We start from the raw sequence: 26,422 nt of genomic DNA on the forward strand, positions 1-26,422 counted from the left end.
GAAAATTCCTTAAGCTTAGATTTTGAAATTAGTTGACATATACTTAAAATCAGTTATTTTAAATATAATCAAAGAACTCAAGAAAACCATGCTTACAAATTTAAAGTATGAGAATGATTTCTTGCTAAAGAGAAAAATAGAAATTATACACAAGAAAACATAGAAATCATCTATCATTTAAAAATATAGAAATACTATAGTCAAAATTACAACTGAAATGAAAAATTCACTACAGCAGATCAACAATAGATCTGAGTTGGTTAAAAAAAAAACTGAAAACTTAAAGATAGGTCAATAGAGATTATTTGGGCTGAAGAGCAGAAAAAAAAAAACAAGTTAACGGAGAATAATAAACAGTGCCTCAGAGATGTGTGGGACATCATCAAAAATCCTACTATACACATAATGTGGATTCTAAAAGGAAAAGAGAAGGGAGGGAATATTTGAAGTAATAATTATCAAACTTACTAAATATGATGAAAAATAGTTATCTATACATCCAAAAAGCTCAATGAACTCCAAGTGGAAAAATCTCAAAGAAGTACAAACCTAGATATATCATAATTAAATTCATGAAAGTTAAAGACAAAGAGAAATTCTAAAGCAGAATAAAAAATGACATTGCATACAAGTGATCCTCAATAATATTAATCACCAATTTCTTATCAAAAATCTTGGAGGCCAGAATACAGTTAGATGACATCTTCAAAGTGTTCCAAAAAAAGGACTAAATGGAATGACTCTAGACAGTAACTCAAATCAACATGAAAAGATAAAAGCAGCAGTACAGTAACTACAAAAGTAAATATTATAAGCCAGTATGAATATTTTTGATTGTAGCACTTTTCTTTTCCAATTTATTTTAAAAGCCAACATCATAAAGCAATAATTATAAAAATGTCAGTGTGCTTATGATGTATAAATACATAATTTCTATGACAATTATAGCACAAAGGAGATGGGGGATGGAGGTATATTGGAACAAAGTTTTGTATATTACTGAAATTAAGTTAGTATTAATCCTAACTAGATTCTTTTAAGTTAAGGTGCTAACTGTAATCTCTGAGATAGCAACTAAAAAATATTTAATATATGATAAAAGAAACAGGAAATAAATTTAAAAGGTACACTAAGAAATATGTACATAACACACATTAATAAAGATAGTAATAGAAGAATAGAGTAACAAAAAAGTGCCATAAAACATGTAGGAAACAAATGTGTAAACAGTGGAAGTAAGTCCTTCCTCATCAGTAATTACCTTAAATATAATTGAATTAAATACTCTTATGAAAAGCAGAGATTAGCAGAATGGATTAAAATAAAAACAACTGCATGCTATCTATAATAGACAAATGATAAATTCAAAGGCACAAGTAAGTTGAAATTAAAAGGATAGAAAAAGATATACCATGCAAGTAGTAACAAGAAGATAACTGGAGTGTCTATACAAATATCAAACAAAATAAACTTTAAGACAAAAACTGTTACTAAAGAAAAGTAACATTTTGTAAGTTGAGAGAGTCAAATCCATAACAGATATATAACAATTATAGACATATATGCACCTAACAACAAAGCCTCAAAATGTATGAAGTAATAACTGGCAAAATTGAAGTGAGAAATAGGGAATTCAGTAAAAATAGTTGGAGATGTCAATACTCCATTTTGAAAACTGGATAGAGCTACTAGACAGAAGAGCAATTAGGAAATATAAGAGATGCAAGAAACCCTAAAAAACTATAAACTAACCAGACTTAACAATGGAATACACATTTTTCTCTAGTGCACATGTAACAATCTCCAGGACAGACCACAGAGATCATAAGCCAAGCCTCAATATATTTAAAAGAACTGAAATCATACAAAGTATACTCTCTAATCACATAGGAATGAAATTAGAAATCTGAAATAAGGAAACCTGGAAATACACAAATATGTTGAAATTAAATGACACACTACTAAATAATCAATGAATCAAAAGAGAAATCATGAGGAAAATTAGAAAATTCTTTAAGGTGAATGAAAACAAAGCAAACATTTCACAGCTTATGAGACTTCATAAGAATTATGAAGAAATTCTTAAATGTGTATTTGAAAATATTGATATTAAAAGAGAAGAAAGATCTCAAATCAAAAACCTAACATTCCATCATAACAAACTAGGAAGTGATGAGCAAACTACACTCAGAGCAAGCAGAAAAAAAGGAAATAAAATTGAGAGCAGAAATAACTGAATTTGAAGTCAGAAAACAATAGAGAAAAATGAAACCAAAAGGTGTGTCTTGTAAAAGGTCAACAAAATTTGCAAACGTTTAGCTAGATTGACCAAGAAAAATTAGAGAAGACTCAAATTACTAAAATCAAGAATGAAAGATATGGGAACATATGTATATGTATAGCTGATTCACTTTGTTATAAAGCAGAAACTAACACACCATTGTAAAGTAATTATACCCCAATAAAGATGTTAAAAAAAAAAAAAAAGAATGAAAGAGGGGCCATAACTACCAACTTTATAAAAATTAAAAGGACGGGTCTGGGGAAGATGGCGGAAGAGTAAGATGTGGAGATCACCTTCCTCCCCACAGATACACCAGAAATACATCTACACGTGGAACACCTCCTACAGAACACCTACTGAAGGCTGGCAGAAGACCTCAGACCTCCCAAAAGGCAAGAAACTCCCCCACGTACCTGGGTAGGGCAAAAGAAAAAAAGAAAAAACAGAGACAAAAGAATAGAGATGGGACCTGCACCAGTGGGAGGGAGCTGTGAAGGAGGAAAGGTTTCCACACACTAGGAAGACCCTTTGCAGGCGGAGACTGCGGGTGGCGGAAGGGGGGAGTTTCAGAGCCACAGAAGACAGTGCAGCAACAGGAGTGCAGAGAGCAAAGCGGGGAGATTCCCACACAGAGGATCGGTGCCGACCGGCACTCACCAGCCCGAGAGGCTTGTCTGCTCACCCGCCGGGGTGGGCGGGGCTGTGAGCTGAGGCTCGGGCTTTGGTCGGAGCACAGGGAGAGAACTGGGGTTGGCGGCGTGAACACAGCCTGAAGGGGTTAGTGCACCACGGCTAGCCGGGAGGAGTCCAGGAAAAGGTCTGGACCTGCCGAAGAGGCAAGAGACCTTTTCTTCCCTCTTTGTTTCCTGGTGCGCGAGGAGAGGGGATTAACAGCGCTGCTTAAAGGAGCTCCAGAGACGGGCGTGAGCCATGGATAAAAGCGCGGACCCCAGAGACGGGCATGAGACGCTAAGGTTGCTGCTGTCGCCACCAAGAAGCCTGTGTGTGAGCACAGGTCACTATCCACATCTCCCTTCTGGGGAGCCTGTGCAGCCCGCCACTGCCAGGTTCCCGGGATCCAGGGACAACATCCCCGGGAGAACGCACGGTGAGCCTCAGGCTGGTGCAATGTCATGCTGGCATCGCAGACGCACGCCAAAATCCGTGCCCTTCCCTTCCCCCAGCCTGAGTGAGCCAGAGCCCCCGAATCAGCGGCTCCTTTAACCCCGTCCTTTCGGAGCGAAAAACAGACGCCCTCCAGCTACCTACACACAGAGGCGGGGTCATATCCAAAGCTGAGCCCCTGGGAGCTGTGAGAACAAAGAAGAGAAAGGGAAATCTCTCCCAGCAGCCTCAGAAGCAGTGGATTAAAGCTCCACAATCAACTTGATGTACCTGCATCTCTGGAATACATGAATAGACAACGATTCATCCCAAATTGAGGAAGTGGACTTTAAGAGTCAGATTTATGGTTTTTTCCCCTTTTCCTCTTTTTGTGAGTGTGTATGCTTCTGTGTGAGATTTTGTCTGTAGAGCTTTGCTTCCACCATTTGTCCTAGGGGTCTATCCATCCACCTTTTTTTTTTCTTCTTAATAATTAATTTTAATAACTTTATTTTACTTTATCTTCTTTCTTTCTTTCTTTCTTTTCTTTTCTTTTCTTTCTTTCTTTCTTTCTTTCTTTTCTTTCTTTCTTTCTTTCTTTCTTTCTTTCTTTCTTTCTTTCTTTCTTTCTTTCTTTCTTTCTTTTTCTTTCTTTCTTTCTTTCCTTCCCTCCTTTACACAATGAATCATCCCAAATTGAGGAGGTGGACATTGAGAGCAAGATTTATGATTTTTTCCCCTTTTCCTCTTTTTGTGAGTGTGTATGTGTATGCTTCTGTATGGCTTTGCTTTGCTTTGCTTCCACCATTTGTCCTAAGGTTCTATCTGTCCGTTTTTTGTTTTTTTTTTAAACTTTTTTCTTAATAATTATATTTTAATTTAATAACTTTATTATATTTTACTTTATTTTATTTTACGTTATCTTCTTTCTTTCTTTCTTTTTTCCTTCCTTCCCTCCTTCCTTCCTTCCTTCCTCCCACCATCCATCCCTCCTTTCCTCCATCCCTCCCTTCCTCCTTTCTTTCTTTCCTTCTTTTCTTTCCTTCCTTCCTTCCTTCCTTCCTTCCTTTCTTTCTTTCTTTCTTTCTTTCTTTCTTTCTTTCTTTCTTTCTTTCTTTCCTTCTTTCTCTCTTCCTAGTTCTACTAATTATTTCTATCTACTTTTTCTCCCTTTTATTCTGAGCCATGTGGATGAAAGGCTCTTTGTGCTGCAGCCAGGAGTCAGTGCTGTGCCCCTGAGGTGGGAGAGCCAACTTCAGGACACTGGTCAACAAGAGACCTCCCAGCTCCACATAATATCAAATGGTGAAAATCTCCTAGAGATCTCCATCTCAACACCAGCACCGAGCTTCACTCAATGACCAGCAAGCTACAGTGCTGGAACCCTATGCCAAACAACTAGCAAAACAGGAACACAACCCCACCCATTAGCAGAGAGGCTGCCTAAAATCATAATAAGTCCACAGACACCCCAAAACACACCACCAGATGTGGACCTGCCCACCAGAGAGACAAGATCCGGTCTCATCCTCCAGAACACAGGGACTAATCCCCTCCACCAGGAAGCCTACACAACCCACTGAACTAACCTTAGCCACTGGGGACAGATACCAAAAACAATGGGAACTATGAACCTGCAGCCTGCAAAAAGGAGACCCCCAAAGACAGTAAGATAAGCAAAATGAGAAGACAGAAAAACACACAGAAGATGAAGGAGCAAGATAAAAACCCACCAGACCTAACAAATGAAGAGGAAATAGGCAGTCTACCTGAAAAAGAATTCAGAATAATGATAGTAAAGATGATCCAAAATCTTGGAAATAGAATAGAAAAAATGCAAGAAACATTTAACAAGGACCTAGAAGAAATAAAGATGAAACAAACAACGATGAACAACACAATAAATGGAATTAAAAATACTCTAGATGGGATCAATAGCAGAATAACTGAGGCAGAAGAACGGATAAGTGACCTGGAAGATAAAATAGTGGAAAAAACTACTGCAGAGCAGAATAAAGAAAAAAGAATGAAAAGAACTGAGGACAGTCTCAGAGATATCTGGGACAACATTAAATGCACCAACTTTTGAATTATAGGTGTTCCAGAAGAAGAGAAAAAGAAAGAGACTGAGAAAATATTAGAAGAGATTATAGTTGAAAACTTCCCTAATATGAGAAAGGAAATAGTTATCAAGTCCAGGAAGCACAGAGTCCCATACAGGATAAATCCAAGGAGAAATACACCAAGACACATATTAATCAAACTGTCAAAAATTAAATACAAAGAAAGAATATTAAAAGCAGCAAGGGAAAAGCAACAAATAACACACAAGGGAATCCCCATAAGGTTAACAGATGATCTCTCAGCAGAAACTCTGCAAGCCAGAAGGGACTGGCAGGACATATTTAAAGTGATGAAAGGGAAGAACCTACAACTGAGATTACTCTAACCAGGAAGGATCTCATTCAGATTCGATAGAGAAATTAAAACCTTTACAGACAAGCAAAACCTAAGAAAAGTAAGCACCACAATACCAGCTTTACAAAAAATGCTAAAGGAGATTCTCTAGGCAAGAAACACATGAGAAGGAAAAGACCTACAATAATGAACCCAAAACAATTTACAAAATGGGAATAGGAACATACATATAGATAATTACCTTAAATGTAAATGGACTAATTGCTCCCACCAAAAGACACAGATTGGCTGAATGGATTCAAAACAAGACCCATATATATGCTGTCTACAAGAGACCCACTTCAGATCTAGAGACACATACAGACTGAAAGTAAGGGGATGGAAAAAGATATTCCATGCAAGTGGAAACCAAAAGAAAGTTGGAGTAGCAACTCTCATATCAGACAAAATAGACTTTAAAATAAAGACTATTAGAAGAGACAAAGAAGGACACTACATAATGATCAAGGGATCAATCCAAGAACATATAACAATTGTAAATATGTATGCACTGAACATAGGAGAACCTAAATACATAAGGCAAATACTAACAACCATAAAAGGGGAAATCAACAGTAACACTTTCATAGTAGGGGACTTTAACACCAAACTTTCACCAATGGACAGATCATCCAAAATGAAAATAAATAAGGAAACACAAGTTTTAAATGATACATTAAACAAGATGGACTTAATTGATATTTATAGGACACTCCATCCAAAAATAACAGAATACACATTTTTCTCAAGTTCTCCTGGAGCATTCTCCAGGATAGATCATATCTTGGGTCACAAATCAAGCCTTGGTAAATTTAAGAAAATTGAAATTGTATCAAGTATCTTTTCTGACCACAACGCTATGAGAATAGATATCAATTACAGGAAAAGATCTGTAAAAATATACAAACACATGGAGGCTAAAGAATATACTACTTAATAACGAAGTGATCCCTGAAGAAATCAAAGAGGGAATAAAAAAATACCTAGAAATAAATGACAATGGAGACACGATGAACCAAAACCTGTGGGATGCAGCAAAAGCAGTTCTAAGAGGGAAGTTTATAGCAATACAAGCCCACCTTAAGAAACAGGAAACATCTCGAATAAACAACCTAATATTGCACCTAAAGCAATTCGAGAAAGAAGAACAAAAAACCCCCCCAAAGTTAGCAGAAGGAAAGAAATCATAAAATTCAAATCAGAAATAAATGAAAAAGAAATGAAGGAAACGATAGCAAAGATCAATAAAACTAAAAGCTAGTTCTTTGAGAAGATAAACAAAATAGATAACCCATTAGCCAGACTCATCAAGAAAAAAGGGAGAAGACTCAAATCAATAGAATTAGTAATGAAAAAGGAGAAGTAACAACTGACACTGCAGAAATACAACAGATCATGAGAGATTACTACAAGCAACTCTATGCCAATAAAATGAACAACCTGGAAGAAATGGACAATTTTTTTTAAAAATGCACAACCAGCCAAAACTGAATCAGGAAGAAATAAAAAATATGAACAGACCAATCACAAGCACTGAAATTGAAACTGGGATTAAAAATCTTCCAAAGGTCTTCCCTGGTGGCACAGTGGTTGAGGGTTGGCCTGCTGGTGCAGGGGACACGGGTTGGTGCCCCGGTCTGGGAAGATCTCACATGCCGCAGAGCAGCTGGGCCTGTGAGCCATGGCCACTGAGCCTGCTCGTCCAGAGCCTGTGCTCCGCAACGGGAGAGGCCACAACAGTGAGAGGCCCACATACTGCAAAAAAAAAAAAATCTTCCAACAAACAAAAACCCAGGACCAGACGGCTTCACAGGCGAATTCTATCAAACATTTAGAGAAGAGCTAACACCTATCCTTCTCAAACTCTTCCAAAATATGGCAAAGGGAGGAACACTCCCAAATTCATTCTACGAGGCCACCATCACCTTGATACCAAAACCAGACAAGGATGTCACAAAGAAAGAAAACTACAGGCCAATATCACTGATGAACATAGATGCAAAAATCCTCAACAAAATACTAGCAAACAGAATCCAACAACATATTAAAAGGATCATACACCATGATCAAGTGGGGTTTATTCCACGAATGCAAGGATTCTTCAATATATGCAAATCTATCAATGTGATAAACCATATTAACAAATTGAAGGAGAGAAACCATATGATCATCTCAATAGATGCAGAGAAAGATTTCGACAAAATTCAACACCCACTTACGATAAAAACCCTGCACAAAGTAGGCATAGAGGGAACTTTCCTCAACATAATAAAGGCCATATATGACAAGCCCACAGCCAACATCATCCTCAATGGTGAAAAACTGAAAGCATTTCCACTAAGATCAGGAACAAGACAAGGTTGCCCACTCTCACCACTCTTATTCAACATAGTTTTGGAAGTTTTAGCCACAGCAATCAGAGAAGAAAAGGAAATAAAAGGATTCCATATCAGAAAAGAAGAAGTAAATCTGTCACTGTTTGCAGATGACATGATACTATACATAGAGAATCCTAAAGATTCTACCAGAAAACTATTAGAGCTAATTAATGAATTTGGTAAAGTCGCAGGATACAAAATTTATGCACAGAAATCTCTGGCATTCCTATACACTAATGATGAAAAATCTGAAAGTGAAATCAAGAAAACACTCCCATTTACCATTGCAACAAAAAGAATAAAATATCTAGGAATAAACCTACTTAAAGGACTAAAGACCTGTATGCAGAAAATTATAAGACACTGATGAAAGAAATTAAAGATGATACAAATAGGTGGAGAGATATACCATGTTTTTGGATTGGAAGAATCAACATTGTGAAAATGACTCCTCCACCCAAAGCAATCTACGGATTCAATGCAATCCCTATCAAACTACCACTGGTGTTGTTCACAGAACCAGAACAAAAAATTTCCCAATTTGTATGGAAACACAAAAGACCCCAAATAGCCAAAGCAATCTTGAGAATGAAAAAAGGAGCTGGAGGAATCAGGCTCCCTGACTTCAGACTATACTACAAAGCTACAATAATAAAGACAGTATAGTACTGGCACAAAAACAGAAAAATAGATCAATGGAACAGGATAGAAAGTCTAGAGATAAACCCATGCACATATAGTCACCTTATCTTTGATAAAGAAGCCGGGAATGTACAGTGGAGAAAGGACAGCCTCTTCAATAAGTGGTGCTGGGAAAACTGGACAGGTACACATAAAAGTATGAGATTAGATCATTCCCTAACGCCATGCACAAAAATAAGCTCAAGATGGATTAAAGACCTAAATGTAAGGCCAGAAACTGTCAAACTCTTAGAGGAAAACATAGGCAGAACACTCTATGACATAAATCACAGCAATATCCTTTTTGACCAACCTCCTAGAGAAATGGAAATAAAAACAAAAGTAAACAAATGGGACCTAGTGAAACTTCAAAGCTTTTGCACAGCAAAGGAGACCATAAACAAGACCAAAAGACAACCCTCAGAATGGGAGAAAATATTTGCAAATGAAGCAACTGACAAAGGATTAATTTCCAAAATTTACAAGCAGCCCATGAAGCTCAATAACAAAAAGACAAACCACCCAATCCAAAAATTGGCAGAAGACCTAAATAGACATTTCTCCAAAGGAGATATACAGACTGCCAACAAACACATGAAAGAATGCTCAACGTCATTAATCATTAGAGAAATGCAAATCAAAACTACAATGAGATATCATCTCACACCAGTCAGAATGGCCATCATCAAAAAAATCTAGAAACAATAAATGCTGGAGAGGGTGTGCAGAAAAGGGAACACTCTTGCACTGCTGGTGGGAATGTGAATTGGTACAGCCACTATGGAGAACAGTATGGAGATGTCTTAGAAAACTACAAATAGAACTACCATATGACCCAGCAATCCCACTACTGGGCATATACCCTGAGAAAACCATAATTCAAAAAGAGTCATGTCCCAAAATGTTCATTGCAGCTCTATTTACAATAGCCCGGAGATGGAAACAACCTAAGTGCCCATCATCGGATGAATGGATAAAGAAGATATGGCACATATATACAATGGAATATTACTCAGCCATAAAAAGAAACGAAATTGAGCTATTTGTAATGTGGTGGATAGACCTAGAGTCTGTCATACAGAGTGAAATAAGTCAGAAAGAGAGAGACAAATACCATATGCTAACACATATATATGGAATTTAAGGAAAAAAATGTCATGAAGAACCTAGGGGTAAGACAGGAATAAAGACACAGACCTACTAGAGAATGGACTTGAGGATATGGGGAGGGGGAAGTGTGAGCTGTGACAAAGCGAGAGAGAGGCATGGACATATATACACTACCAAACGTAAGGTAGGTAGCTAGTGGGAAGCAGCTGCATAGCACAGGGAGATCAGCTCGGTGCTTTGTGACCACCTGGAGGGGTGGGATAGGGAGGGTGGGAGAGAGGGAGACACAAGAGGGAAGAGATATGGGAACATATGTATATGTATAACTGATTGACTTTGTTTTAAAGCAGAAACTAACACACCATTGTAAAGCTATTATACCCCAATAAATATGTTAAAAAAAAATTGAAAGAACTACAAAGGAATACTATGAAGAACTCTATGCTAGTAAATTAGACAACTTAGATGAAATGGAAAAATTTTTAAAGAAGATACAAACTACCAAAATTTAATCAAAAAGAAATATGAATAAGCCTATAACAAATAAAAAGTTTGGATTAGTAATTTTAAAACTTCCCACATATATCTACTTTGGAGGAAATTTGGCTATCTCATCAAAATTATGAATGGATACACACTTTATCCCAAAAATTCCACTTCCAAAAATTTATCTTATAAAACTGCTTGTGAGCAAAGTGACCTATGTGCTGTCATTCCTTGTAGTATTGTTGATAATAACAAATGTCTTGGAGACAACCTCAGTGTCCACCAGTAGAAGACTGACAAACTAAATTATTATACAACAATATAATGGAATAATATGAAGCTGAAAATACTGTGAAGAAGCTCTTTATGTATATATATAAAAGGATCTCCAAGATACATTTTATAATGTAAAAATCTAGATTCATAATTGTATACAGTGTCGTGAAAGCAATCAGATTTTACACTGTGTTTGCTATAGATAAATTGATGATTATATTTTATCTAATATTCTAACCCTTGTATGGAATTTTAAATTTTCTCTTTCTAAAACAAACAAACAAAACACAACTGCAAAACTTCCCACAAAGAAAACTCAGACCCAAAGGCCTTCACTGGTGAATTCTGTAAAACATTTAACGAAGAATTAATACTAATCCTTCACAGACTATTCCAAAAAATAGAAGTGGAGGTACACTTCTCAACTCATTCTATGAGTATTTATTACCTAGATGGAAAAATCAGACGAAGACACTATAAGAAAACTACAGAAATAGATGTAAAATCCTCAGCAAAACACTAGCAATCCAAATCCAGCAACATATAAAATAACAACATGGAATTTACCTCAGGAATGCAGAGTTCTTTCACAGTATCTGAAGATCAGTCAGTCAATACAATACACCGTATTAATACAATAAAGGATAAGAAACATATTATCACCTCAGTAAATGCAGAAAAAGCATTTCACAAAATCCAACACCTTTTCACAACTAATGACTCAACAAATTAGGAATAGTAGAGAACGTCCTCAATATGATAATGTGTATCAAAGAAAATCCCACATCATATTTAATAGTGAAAACTAAAAGCTGACATCATACTTAATGGTGAAAATCTGAATGCTTTCCTTTTTTTTTTTTTTTGCGGTACGCGGGCCTCTCACTGTTGTGGCCTCTCCCGTTGCAGAGCACAGGCTCCGGACGTGCAGGCTCAGTGGCCATGGCATGGCTCATGGGCCCAGCTGCTCCGCGGCATGTGGGATCCTCCCGGACTGGGGCACGAACCCATGTCCCCTGCATTGGCAGGCAGACTGTCAACCACTGCACCACCAGGGAAGCCCTGAATGCTTTACTTTTAAGACCAATAATGAAATAGAGTGTCTGCTGTCACCACTTGTATTCAACCGTGAACTGGAAATTCTAGCAGGGTAATAAGACAAGATAAAGAAATAAAATGTATCCAGAGTGGAAGTAAAGATGGAAAACTATCTATATCTGTATGTACCATTTTCTTGTACATACAAAGTGCTAAGGAATTCAATAAAAAACAAACTATTAAAATTAATGAACCAGTTCAGCAAGGTAGCAGGGTACAGGACCAATACACAAAAAACTGTATTCCTATACATCAGCAATGAACAGCCCAGAAATGAAATTAAGAAAACAATTGTAACTGAGCAGAATCCTATGGGGTCTTCCAGGGACAGACCCCTCCCTCCATGCCTTCTGTTTTAGGTCCTCTCTGAAGTACATAGACAACACTATCTTTCTTTTAATTTTTAATTGGAGTATAGTGATTTACAATGTTGTGGTGTTAGTCTCAGGCATACAGCAAAGTGAATCAGTTATACATATATATATATGTCCACTCTTTTTTAGATTCTTTTCTCATATAGACAATTACAGAGTATTGAGTAGAGTTCCCTGTGCTATACAGTAAGTTCTTATTAGTTATCTGTTTCATATATAGTAGCATGTATATGTCAATCCCAATCTTCCAGTTTATTTCTCCCCTCCTTCCCCATTGTAACCATGTTTTTTTTTTACATCTTTGACTCTATTTCTGTTTTGTAAAATACTTCATTTGTATCATATTTGTAGATTCCTCATATAAGCAATATTATATGATATTTGTCTTTGACTTATGTCACTGGGTATGAAAAGCTCTAGGTCCATCCATGTTGTGGCATATGGCATGATTTAGTTCTTTTCTATGGCTGAGTAATATTCCATTGTATATATGTACCACATCTTCTTTATCCATTCCTCTGTTGATGGACATTTAGATTACTTCCATGTCCTGGCTACTGTAAATAGTTCTGCAATGAATATTGTGGTGTGTGTATATTTTCGAATTACCATTTCCTTCGCATATATGCCCAGAAGTGGGATTGCTGGATCATATGATAGCTCTATTTTTAGTTTGTTAAGGAACATCCATACTGTTCACCATAGTGGTTGTACCAATTTACAATCACAACAGTGTAAGAGGGCTCCCTTTTCTCCACACTCTCTCCACCATTTATTGTTTGTAGATTATTTGATGATGGCCATTCTGACTGGTGTGAGGTGATAGCTCATTGTAGTTTTGATTTACATTTCTCTAATAATTAGTGGTGTTGAGCACCTTTTCATGTAGCTTTGCAGTATAATCTGAAGTCAGGAAGCCTGATTCCTCCACATCCATTTTTCTTTCTCAACATTGCTTTGGCTATTCGTCGTCTTTTGTGTTTCCAAAAAAATTGTAATTTTTTTGTTCCAATTCTGTGAAAAATGCCATTGGTAATTTGATAGAAATGATTGCATTGAATCTGTAGATTGCTTCAGGTAGTATAGTCATTTTGACAAAATTGATTCCTCCAATCCAAGAACATAGTATATCTCTCCATCTGTTTTGTCACCTTTGATTTTTTTTCTTCAGTATCTTACAGTTTTCTGAGTACAGGTTTTTGCCTCCTTAAAGAGGTTTAGTCCTGGGTATTTTATTCTTTATGATGCAATGGTAAATGGGATTGTTTCTTCAATTTCTCTTTCTGATATTTTCTTGTTAGTGCATAAGAATGCAGGTGATTTCTGTATATTAATTTTGTATCCTGCAACTATACCAAGTTCATTGATGAGCTCTAGTAGTTTTCTGATATCATCTTTAGGATTTTCTATGCATACTATCATGTCATCTGCAAACAGTGAGTTTTACTTCTTCTTCTCCAATTTGGATTCTTTTAATTTCTTTTTCTTTTTCTTCTCTGATTTTCATGGCCGTGACTTCCAAAACTATGCTGAATAAAAGTGGTGAGTGTGAAAATCCTTGTCATGTTCCTGATCTTAGAGGAAATGCTTTCACTTTTTCACCATTGATAATGATATTTGCTGTGGGTTTATCATTTCATGGCCTTTATTTCTTTGTGGTAGGTTCCCTCTATTACCACTTCCTGAAGAGTTTTTATCATAAACTTGTATTGAATTTTGTCAAAAGATTGTTCTGCATCTATTGAGATGATCATGTGGTTTTCATTCTTCAGTTTGTTTTTTTAATGTGGTGTATCACATTGATTGATTTGTGGGTGTTGAAGAATCATTGTATCCATAGGGTAAATTACACTTGATCATGGTGTACGAATTTTTTATGTGTTGTTACATTCTGTTTGTTAGTATTTTGTTGAGGATTTTTTGTCTGTGTTCATCAGGGATATTGTTCTCTAATTTTCTTTTTTCTTGTATCTTTGTCTGGTTTTGGATCAGGATGATGGTGGCCTCATGGAATGAGTTTGGGAGTGTTCCTTCCTCTGCAAATTTTTGGAAGGATTTCAGAAGGGTAGGTGTTAACTTCTCTAAATTTTTGATAGAATTCATCTGTGAAGCCATCTGGTCCTGGACTTTTGTTTGTTGGAAGTTTTAAAGTCACAGTTTCAATTTCAGTACTTGAGATTGGTCTGTTCATATTTTCTATTTCTTCCTGGTTCAATCTTGCAAGGTTGTACCTTTCTAAGAATTTGTCAATTTCTTCAGGGTTGTCCATTTTATTGGCATATAGTTGCTGTTAGTATAGTCTCTTATGATCCTTTGTATTTCTATGGTGTCTGTTGTAACTTTTCCTTTTTAATTTCTAACTGTATTGATTTGAGTCCTCTCCCTTTTTTTCCTCGATGAGTCTGGCTAAAGTTTTATCAGTTTTGTTTATCTGCTCAAAAAATCAGCTTTTACTTTCATTGATCTTTGCTATTGTTTTCTTTGTTTCTATTTCATTTATTTCTGCTCTGATCTTTATGCCTTCCTTCCTTCTACTAATTTTGGGTTTTGTTTGTTCTTCTTTTTCTAGTTGCTTCAGGTGTAACATTAGGTTGTTTATTTGAGATTTTTCTTGTTTGCTGAGGTAAGTTTGTATTGCTATGAACATTTCTCTTAGAACAGCTTTTGCTGTGTCATATAGGTTTTGGATTATCATGTTTTCATTGTCATTTGTCTCTAAGTATTTTTTGATTTCCTCTTTGATTTCTTCAGTGATCCACTGGTTGTTTAGTAACACATTGTTTAGCCTCCACGTGTTTGTGTTTTTACAGTATATTTTTCTGTAATTGATTTCTAATCTAATAGCATTGTGGATGGAAAACATGCTTGATATGATTTCAATTTTCTTAAATTTACTGACCCTTGATTTGTGACTCAAGGTGTGACCTATCCTGGAGAATGTTCCATTTGCACTTGAGAAGAAAGTGTATTCTGTCGTTTTAAGATGGAATGTCCTATAAATATCAATTAAGCTTATCTGGTTTAATGTGTCATTTAAGGCTTGTGTTTCCTTATTAAGTTTCTGTCTGGGTGACCTCTCCATTGGTATAAGTTAGGTGTTAAGTTCCCCAGTATTGTTGTGCTACTGTCGATTTCCCCTTTTATTGCTGTTAGCATTTATGGCTGTTGCCTTATATATTGACGTGGTCCTATGTTGAGTTCATATATATTTACAATTGTTATATTTTCTTCTTGCATTGATCCCTTGATCATTATGTAGTGTCTTTCCTTGTGTCTTGTAACAGTCTCTATTTTAAAATTGATTTCTTTCTGATATGAGTATTGCTTCTCCAACTTTCTTTTGATTTCCATTTGCATGGAATATTTTTTTCCATCCCGTCACTTTCAGTCTGTATGTGTCCCTAGGTCTTAAGTGGGTCTCTTGTAGACTGCATATATATAGGTCTCATTTTTGTACCCATTCAGTGAGTGTGCCTTTTGGTTGGAGCATGTAATCCATTTACATTTAAGGTAATTATAGATATTTATGTTCCTGTTACCATTTTCCTAATTGTTTTGGGTTTGTTTTTGTAGTTTTTTCTTTTCTTCCTCTTTTGTTCTCTTCTCTTGTGATTTTATGACAATCTTTAGTGCTTTGTTTGGGTTGATTTTTCTTTTTTGTTGTGTGTATCTATTATAGATTTTTGGTTTTCATTTCTCATGAGGTTTTGATATAGCAGTCTATATATAAACATGATTATTTTAAGCTGTTGGTCTCTTCATTTCAAACACAATTCCCATTTCCTGCATTTGTACTCTCCTCTTCTCATGCTTGCTGCTTTTGATATCATATCTGTATATGGATAATTTCCTGCTTTTACTGTAATTTTGGCTGTACCAGTGAGCTTTCCCATTTGCGATTTTCTTGTTTCTAGTTGTGACCTCTTGTTTTTCCTCCTGCCTAAAGAATTTCTTTCAGCATTTGTTGTACAGTTGTTTTGGTGGTGCTGAATTTTCTTAGCTTTTGCTTTTCTGCTATTGATTCCTTCTACTGTATTTTTCATTTCAGTCATTGTATTGTCCATCTCTGTTTGTTTGTTCTTTAGTTCTTCTAGGTCTTTTACAAACATTTCTCTTCTCGATCCATGCCTCCATTCTTTTTCCAAGATCTTGGATCACCTTTACTACCATTACTCTGAATTCGTTTTAAGGTAGATTGCCTGTCTCCTCTTCATTTAGTTGCTCTCATAGGTTTTTATCTTGCTCCTTTCTCTGCAACATATTTATCTGTTGTCTCATTTTGTCTACCTTACTTTGTTTGTGGTCTCCTTTCTACAGGCTGCAGGATTGTAGTTCCTCTTGCTTCTTTTGTCTGCTCCCTTTGTGCTGTGTCCCAGTGCACATGAGACCTTGTGTGTGCTCTCCAAGAGTGGAGTCTCTGTTTCCCCCAGCCCTGTGGAGTTCCTGCACTCAAGCCCCACTGGTCTTCCAGGCTAAATGCTCTGGGGGTTCTTCCTCTCAAGGCCAGACCCTCAGACTGTCTTGGAGGGCTTTTTTTTTTTTTATGAGGACATCGCTGTGTAGCCTGCATGTGTCTGTATGTATAGATATAGATATATACATACATATATATAATTTTTTGTGTGTGTGTAAGCGCTGTTATTAGTATGGATGACTGCCACCTCTTTCCACAATGTATACTGGCTCTTATCCCCTTGATGGGTGTTTGACTGGTGTTGAGGTGACAAGAGCCTGCCCTGGGTATTGAACAGGACATCCCCTTTGCTCTGTAGTTCTCACTGCCCTGTCAGGGGTAGGGTCTGCTCCCTAGTTGTTGGAGTAGAGGCCCCTAGATCTGTTTCTTACCAGTGTTTCTGATCTGTAGTGTGAGGTAGGTGGGATTGGAGCACTCCCACTAGGAGAGAAGCCACTGAGTATTCATCCTCAGGAGTTGTTCACCTGTGAGTGTGCTCTGTTGTGTCCCCTTTTGCCGATTGTGCAGGCTCACAAAGTACACTGTTGCTGTCACTGCTCTCAGTCCCACCTTAACTGTGGATATGTTGGCAATTGGTTCTAGTGACTTTCAGGTATTATTTTCAGCAGGCCACTGGTGCAGATCCACTGATATCAGGTCACAGGATTGCAGTGATCATGTACCTGGACCCACTATGGGATCTATGGAAGCAGCTCAGACTCTGGCTTGCCCAACCCCCACATGTACATGTCCACAAAACCCAGAGCTGCTAAAGCCAGCTCCGTTTCAGCTGCAGGAGCACTTGTTGTTCATTTGGATGTTCTACAGGCACGGAATTTAGGAATCTATCAGCAGATGTGTAACTCCACAGTTTGCACAGCCGTAAGGAGAGATTTCAGTTCTTCTTCCTTAGTCACATAGCCCCTGAGGCTCAGCTGTAGTTTCAGCCCCACCTCTGTGTGGAGACCACCCACCAGCGTCTGCTCCCAAGGCTGCCAGAGCACACAAACCCATCAGGTTTGAGGGAACTGAGGCAGCAATTGGGGTGAGCAGGTCGCCCAGGCAGGGAGGGGGTGTTAGCTAATGTTACAATGGCAATAATATTTCAATACAAGTGTATCAAATCAATATGTTGTACAACTTAAACTTACACAATGGTATATGTCAAATATACCTCAATGTTTTAAAAGCTGTAAAAAGATGTTTCTAAGAACATTAAAAAAAAAACTCCAGCTGCCTTCTTTTTTCAAAAACTGATACACCAGTTCTAAAATTCATATGAAAATGGAATCAAGAATAGTCAAAACATTATGGATAAAGAAGGACAAACTTGAAGGACTCACAGTTTGAAAAGATCAATTAAAAAAGATAAATCTCTAGACAGAAAAATAAAGAACAAAAAATTGAGAATCCACACATTATCAATATTAGAAATGAGACAGATACCTGACTACAGATCTTCCATCTATTCAAAGAATAGTAAGAGATGGAATGGAGTTCACTCCAAAAGGAATAAAGATTTTGTTTATTGAGTAATTACAATGAGCATGTATTATTGAAGCTGGGTGATGGGTTCATGAGGTTTCATTATGTTGTTCTCTATACTTTCAGGTATATTATAGGAGATCACGTGTGTAAAACTTTGAAAATGGTAAAGCACTATAGAAATTTAAAGAATTTTTCATTTAATAAAAAAGTTTTAAAAGAAGAAAAAATTAAAATATTATTAATATTTTAAAAATAAATAGATACAGCACAGAGCAAAACAAATATTTATCATTTAGCTTACTTTGACTGATGAGATTCTGTGTTGTCTCTAATCTTACACCAGCAAATTGTATGCCTTAGGTAAGCTACTTAACTTCTTTAAATTTCAGTTTCTCTATTTGCCAAATGAAAGAATTGGACTAAATCATAAGATTCCTTCTAGTTCTCAAGTTCTGCAATTTTGGAGTAATGAATCCCAAAACTTTCTATAAATTTTTCCTTTATTGGAAACATATTGATTTGATACATATATATTGAACTCACTAGATTATAGTGCGATTACATTTCTGGATATAAATATTGCAGAGATTACTGTTTGGTCTGTATGGGTAAGAATCCATGAGTTACTAAATGGCTACTTCCTGAAAATATACAAACCAGAATATAAAAACCAAATTACTCTTAACTAATTTGTTCCTCATATTGTCTCTCTTTCTTCCCCTCTTCCTTTTTCTCCCCTTCTCTCCTTATCTCTTTTCATTTCTCCTTCTCTTTCTTTTTCTTATTTCTTCTTTATATCTCTCCTTCCCCCATAATTTCATCCTCTCCATTCTATCTTCTCAAGGAAGCTGTCTCCACAAATTTTCTCCATAGATGATTTACTGGGGGGCCAATGAGCCCTGGGACAACAAAAAGACCTATTAGGACTTTTTAATAAAAAGGTAGTGAATTTTAAAGTGCACTCAAATACATAGTTAATTACAAATTTTAAGTATTTAGAGCTAGTTAGTAAACTACTTTGAATTGTTCTTTTTATATAGCATACCTCATATTATTGTGCTTCACTTTATTGTGCTTCACAGATAATGCACTCTTTACAGTCAAAGTTTGTGGTAACCCTATCAGCACCATTTTTCCAACAGCATTTGTTCACTTTGTTTCTCTGTGTCACATTCTGACAATTCTCCCAATATTTCAGACTTTTTCATCATTATTATATTTGTTATTGTGAAACAAAATTCATATTTTATGGTAAGAATGGAAAAATTTAAACAAAAAATTTTCTTTGCCCTTTGGCCTCCTCTCTCCCCACACTGTGCCTTGTGTATCTGCATTATGCATTGACCAAAACTTCCCCACTGGCAGAATTACCTGCTCAACCATAAAGAGCAGCAGTCTCCAAACATCAGTAAGATAACTCCTTAAAGATAACATTCCATCTTTATCTCATAAGGGTCACCTGGAGCTTAGATCTGGATTATATAAACTGTCAATAATGTGTCTTTTGATGTACAGCCCTCTGTCTCAGAAAGCTTATATAACTGTGCCTTGACTTCTAATAGATGAACAGTTCTCAGAGCTTTCCTAGGTGCTCTTCTCAGGTTATAATCCTCAAATTTTTCTCAAAAATGTTTTCCATTTCTTTCTCAAATAAACTGATTAATTTTTTATTGACATTATGATAATCTGTGAGCAGTGATCTTTGATGTTACTATTATGACTCACTGAAGGTTCAGGTGATGGGTAGCACTTTTTTAGCAACAAAGTATTTTTAATTAAGGTATGTACATTGGTTTTTTTAGACGTAATGCTATTGAACACTTAACAGATTACACTATAGAGTAAACATAACTTTTATATGCACTTGAAAACCAAAAAATCATGTGACATTTCTAACATTTATTGTGATATTTATTTTATTGAGGTGGTTCTAGAACTAGAACCCCAGCAATATCTTTGAGTGAGACAGGAGATAGATGGGGCCCAGGCTGAGCAGCTGGAATCTGTCCCCTGTTGACAGATACTCCAAGATAAAGATAATGGCAGGAGCAAGGAGGAGCTGAGTCCTGCCCAGATAAAAGATAAAGAGACTACACATTTCTCATTCTTGAGGTCAAGGAGACCTCACAACTACATATGCACAGAAAGGCTCCTCAGAGGTCAAAAAGGGAGGGGGCACAACCCCATAATAGGTGGTGCTAACCTTTCCATAGGCTTCTGCACTGGAATCCATCTTGGTTAATAGGTGTGAGCACACACAGGGGAGGATCTTGAGTTAAACCAAATATGGACTCAGAGTCAGGCAAAGCAAGATAATTGGCCAGAGGAAACCCAGAAGAACTGCCCCATATAAGTGATTTAAATGACCATGAAGGCATGATCCTTTCTCTGAGCACTCCCATGTGTGTCTATTCACATGTACTGTTTTTTCTTCCTAATAAACACTTTACTTGTTTCATTACTTTTCATCTCTTTAGTAAAATTCATTTCTCCAAAGCAGGCAAGCCAGGGTCCTTTCACTAGCCACTGGCCCTTGTGGTCTAGTGGTTAGGATTTAGCACTCCCTCTGCTGCAGCCTGGCTCCAGTCTCTTGTCAGGGAACTGAGATACTGCTTCAAGCCACTGAAGACTGAGGCCACCCAAGACCAAGAGATATGCCTTTATAAGAAATCAGACAAATAATCATTTAAGGTATATAAGAAATATTTTTAGGTAATAAAATATCATACTAAGTTTCCTAGAAGAACAGCAAAAATATATATTTATATAAAATCAAACACATACACGCACACACAAACACACACTTATGTAGTAAATTTTTCTTTATCTTTATATGGAAAGCTTTATAATATATTTAATCCTACAAATAAGTTTTCTTATATGTAGGATGTGATCATCAATCAGAATGTTAAAGAGTGAAAACAGCTTAACAAAGGAAATAAATAAGAATAAAGCAGAATACAAACAACACTGACAGGAAGTATCATTGTAAGTCTGTATTTTATAATGCAGCAATAGCATTCTTATTTTTCCTACATCGTTTTCTCCATTTGATTTCAGAATTCTGTGAAAACCTTAAACATCTGAAACTAAAGGAAAAGAACAAAAACAGAAATGAAATTTCTTTACATTCCCAAACAATAAGCTCTCCCACCCTTCTATTCTTGCAAAATTTTGACTTCATTTGCCACACAATAGGCACACCACTCCATTTTAGTTACAAATGCAGGAAACCCTTCTGATAGTTAGGCATACTGATTAGAAAAAGTTTTCCACTGAGTTATCAGGACTATATCATCTCTTTTATATTTCCTTCATTTGCTCTTCATAGCACTTATTTTAACTATTTGAATTCCTACTTTGCAGTGATATCTACTGTCTTAACACTAGGCTTATTAAAGAATGACTTTTTTTTTTCTACATAGTGAATCTGAAAATCTGAATTTCTGCTAGTCACTTTCTTACAGTCCTGATCTAGGAGGGGACTCAAGCATCCTCATTTTCCCAGTCCTCAGCTCCATTGAGACTTTCTATTTTATAAAAACAAAACTATGTAGACATTTTGTTAATATCTCAAAGAAGTTAACTTTAAAATTCCATTTCACTGAACTCAACTGCAGGAACTACCTGTTTGCTTTGCACACAGAAATAGAGCAAAGAAACTAATATTCTAGTATTTTGACTGCTTATTACTGTCATCATCATCAAGGAGAATGAAAATGTGATATACCTCCTTTATTATTTCACTGAGCAGCATGTGTGTAACACCATTATATACTTTGGCATGTACAAAATAAATTTAAGGCAAAATCTGTAAGCTGCATATAGGAAATTTATAACATTGAAGACACAAGAATTATATACATATAATTTTATATATATACTCACCATTTGTGAGGTCATTTTTTCAAATGTGAGCAAAATATCAAGTTGTATGTGGAGTTATGCACTATTATCAATTACTATTAGTTACTTAGTACTATGAAGAACATTTATAAACCATAAAAAACCATCATTGTATAAAACCTTTAATGACTCTCCTTTGTCTTCTTGTATTGTCCATCTTACGTATAAGGAATTCTGTTCTTCAAAGGGAAAAAATTCCTCTTGATTCATTTAACAATTATTAAGCTTTTAGTATTTATTAGACATAATATGAAGCTCTGGGAATACAAAGATAATAAAGAGATAATATCTGCTTATAGGAGCTCAGGTTCTAATTACAAAGACAGACACACAAATATAGATAACTACCAACCCCAAGGTAAGTGTTAAAATAAGGAGATGATCAAATAGTGTTCTGGACCTGGCATAAAATACACATTTATGGTGAGGAATGAAAAGTGCATATTTAAGTGCTCTGGAATAAACACTGTTCTTAAAACTAGATATTTTATACTCTGTGATTTCTGGAAAAATTGGAATATTCTTATTTACCAATAATCCATAGAATGCTGAGTTAAATTATGTTTTTACATATATTATCAATTTTCTAAAAAATAGAATATGGCATAATTAATATAGAATTAATACTAAATCTCTATGAAATACTGTTATTTTTCCCTTTGTGATTCAGAAGGATTCAGAGTACTTTAGGGTTGTTTAATTACCCAGAGTCATAATTACATAGTAAGTGCTCTTTTCATAATTCCTCTTCCTCTGGGGCCAGCTCCCAGTGAAACCTGTTTTAACTACCTTGTCCTTTTCCAGTTGTCAAAGCTGATTAATCCAAGAGTAGATCCCTGACACATATTTGACAATCCATTCTGAACATTTGAAAAAATAAAACTTAGGGCCATAAAGTTTCATTGCCTGACTAACTGTGATGACTCTGCTCTAGATTATAAAGAGATAAATCCATAATCTCCTGCTGCTGAGTCCATGTATCAGTCAATATTCAGTCATGAGAAAAAATTCACACCAGTGATTTCCACAGTTATAATTTTATATACAGAATTATTAAGTGGGCACTGAAGAACTGGAAAGGCAGAAAAGAACATGAAGATATCACAGAAGTATCAAATATAGAAAGCAGCTCCTATAACACTGGGAAAATAAAGAGGACATGCTAGAATAGTTACAGCTTAGAGAACAATTCTACATGTTTCTTCTCACATTCCTGAGATGGCAGTGCTGGATAGGAGACTGCCTAAGGATCATCAGTGCTTGAATCAGCTGTGGATAATTCAATTTGGAAATTCTGGACTTAGGTGGCCAACCTCTTATAGTGGAGGTAGAAAGCAGCTGTAGAGATTCAGAGCAGGCCTCCCTAAAATGTATTAGTTTGGCATGTGGATTATTTTGAGCTAAAGGCGATGGAGACTCTGTGGGCTTAAGAGAAACTACTGCCCTTCCCTTAACTATCTGGAAAAATTTAAATTGGGGATTTTTCCCAGAAAAAGAGTTATTACCAGAGATGAATATTATGTAAGTGGCTCCATCTATATGGCAGGACAGACATCTAATTACCAAACATCTGCTTGTGAATGACCCTGTGTCCTTGGAAGCCCCAGGCCCCTATCTCATTTCTTAGATCAGGATGGCATTTTACCATTCTGCCTTTGAGCTTTTCATGTATGTGGGATCTTTAACATCCTCATGTATGTGAGAGTCACATACAAATAAAATTAAATTTGATTTTTCTCCAGTTAACCTGTCTTATATCAATTTAATTCTTAGACCAACCAAAATAACTTAGAAGAATAGAGAAAAGTTTTCTTCCTCCTTAATACAGCCATTGATATTTTGGGAGTCAGGAGTTGAGGGAGATGACAAAAGCAATGCAATTTAAAAAATAAATTCTGAATCCAAAAATGTAATTTCTGAAGTAACCTCTTTTTGCAAATGAGAACTCTGCATAGAATGCCAGAAAGAATTTGTATCTATATGAAAGGCTGATAGTAATTAAGTAGCTTAGAGAGGAGTTATTTTCCCTGAGGCCAGTAAAGTTCCCCAAAACCTTAGTGGAGTTTATCACTGCACAGAACATAAACAACACTGCCCACTGCCACACACCCCACCTCTAACTTGGAAAACAGTTCCTTTTGAGGCTTTGTGGATTGAAATGTCAAGAAGCTAGATAATAAAGTGGAAGACTTCCTGGGAATTTAATGTAGGAGAGGACTGTGAGAAGACTTTGGCTATTTAATCCCAGCTCAATCACTTATTAGTGATTGAGTTACATTGGGAAAATTTTTTTACCCTTTACTTCAGTTATTTTGCCTACAAAAGAGGGATAATAATAACTATTGCATAAGCTGTGGTATCTATAAAGTATATTTAGAAGAGTATCTGACTTTCTTTAGCAGTAGACCCAAATATATGCTGGAGGAGGAATTGTTACCTACCCTTTGTTTGGTTCTTTCCCTACCCTGTCATTGTTCTCAGCAAAAAGGGGAAATTACTTTTTATAGCAGCAGAATTTATTCATTGGCCAAGGAATGCAGAAGGGGCAGCTCATGCTCTGAAAGCACCTTCTCCCCAAGCGTAGACAAAGAAAAGTTTTTTTGTTTTTGTTTTTTTAATAGGAAAAGGGGCTAAAATAGTGGTATGGGGTGGAGACCATTGTCACCTGGGATCATGGAAATGGGTGGTGATTACCTGAAATGGCATCCATACCTCTTTTCTGCCCTTTTATTGTCCTTCTAGGTCTGGGTTGGAAGCAGGTCAAACCAACATTGTGCCTTCTGGTGGAATTTTATCATTAAAGTGAGATGATAATAAATTCAGGTTTACTTTTACCCTAGTTATGTCTCCATACCAGGGCCAGGCTGGTTTAGGTTGGTTGCTTTTATGGGTAGGCCCCCAGGTTGCTGTTACGAAAGCATAACTAAAAGTACAGTTACTTTCAGTTGTTTTTGCAAGTTTGACCAGTAGGAGATTTTCATTAGAAATGGGGGGTTTCCTCACCTCCTAGCCTAAGACAGTTGTACTTGTGTTTTATAGAGACAGGCATGTGTTAGGGAACCTTGGGTTTCTCCCCTGGGTAACAGAATCACTGTGTGGCTAATTCCATAAGTCAATAATATCCTAACTACCTGGCCCAGTTCTGAGACAACCTGATTACTTTCCTGTTTGTTTGATCACTCAATATGCATTTAGTAAGTTATTTTGTGACAGATAGTCTGAAAAACTCTTGAATACCACAGTGAAAACAGGTCATAGTCCTGACCTTAAGACAGCTAACAGTGTAGCAGAGGAGATGAGCAAGTAAATGTACAATCATTGACGGTTGCCAGCAAGTTATTGATGCTTTGTGAAGACAAGATTTCATTAGGGCAGCTAAGCAAAAGTTGTCACCTCTCATTATATGGAAAACAGGGAACCTATATGTTAAATATGATAGAATATACAAAGTCCCTAATACATAGCAAATAACCAATAAATGTAACATCCCTTTTCTCCTTCCTAGAAATGTATCTTAAATTCCTATGAATCTATGACATTTTTTTCCCATGTCTTTGGTAAACACAAGTTTTGCTTAATGATTTCACTCTCTTTATATTTCATATGAAAAAAGACCCCTCTGATGAAACACTCCATGTTACCCAGAATTGTTTCTGTGTACTGAGCCATCTACCTCCAATCTTCTTGCCTAGGTTGGGGATTTCCCTAAGTGCTTTCTGCTGACAAGAGGCAAGGAGGTGACTATGTGAATATGTGTAAGAAATGTTTACTTCTGGTTTCTGTGAGAAGAAAGCATTTGACTTCTTTCTAAAACAACCGAATCTTTGGGGAGCATCAAAGGTTGGCAGGTCACTTGGTTGTGCTTAAACTATTTCTGACAATCTTTTTGGGAAAAAGAAAACACTTCTCTGAAATTGAAATTACTCTGGAAGGGGAGTTTTTATATATTGTTTACATTGTAATGTTTCTGTAAATTATCTCCAATCTGAGTTCAAAAAGGGAAAAATGGAAGTATATAGTTTTTAATAACTGTTTTTAGCTTTCCTGTCCTGATAATTGTACTTCACTTTCTCTAAAATCCATTTCATATTGAACTGGACATATTTTATTCATTTATTGTTATAAATGGCAATGTTTTATTATCTCATGATGTTTTAAGTTTGTCCTTCTTCCTCCCTTGGCCATTTTACAGATGAACACAGTTAACTTAACACCAGCTAATTCATAGCACTGTTATATACAAGAGTTCTTTTGGAGCTTTTCATTAACCTTCAGTTTAAACTCTAATCTTTAATTTTAAATAAATTTAGCACTTCCCCAACTCACT

The sequence above is a fragment of the Tursiops truncatus genome, chromosome 8 (assembly GCF_011762595.2).
Source record: "Tursiops truncatus isolate mTurTru1 chromosome 8, mTurTru1.mat.Y, whole genome shotgun sequence".
Lineage (NCBI taxonomy): Eukaryota > Metazoa > Chordata > Mammalia > Artiodactyla > Delphinidae > Tursiops > Tursiops truncatus.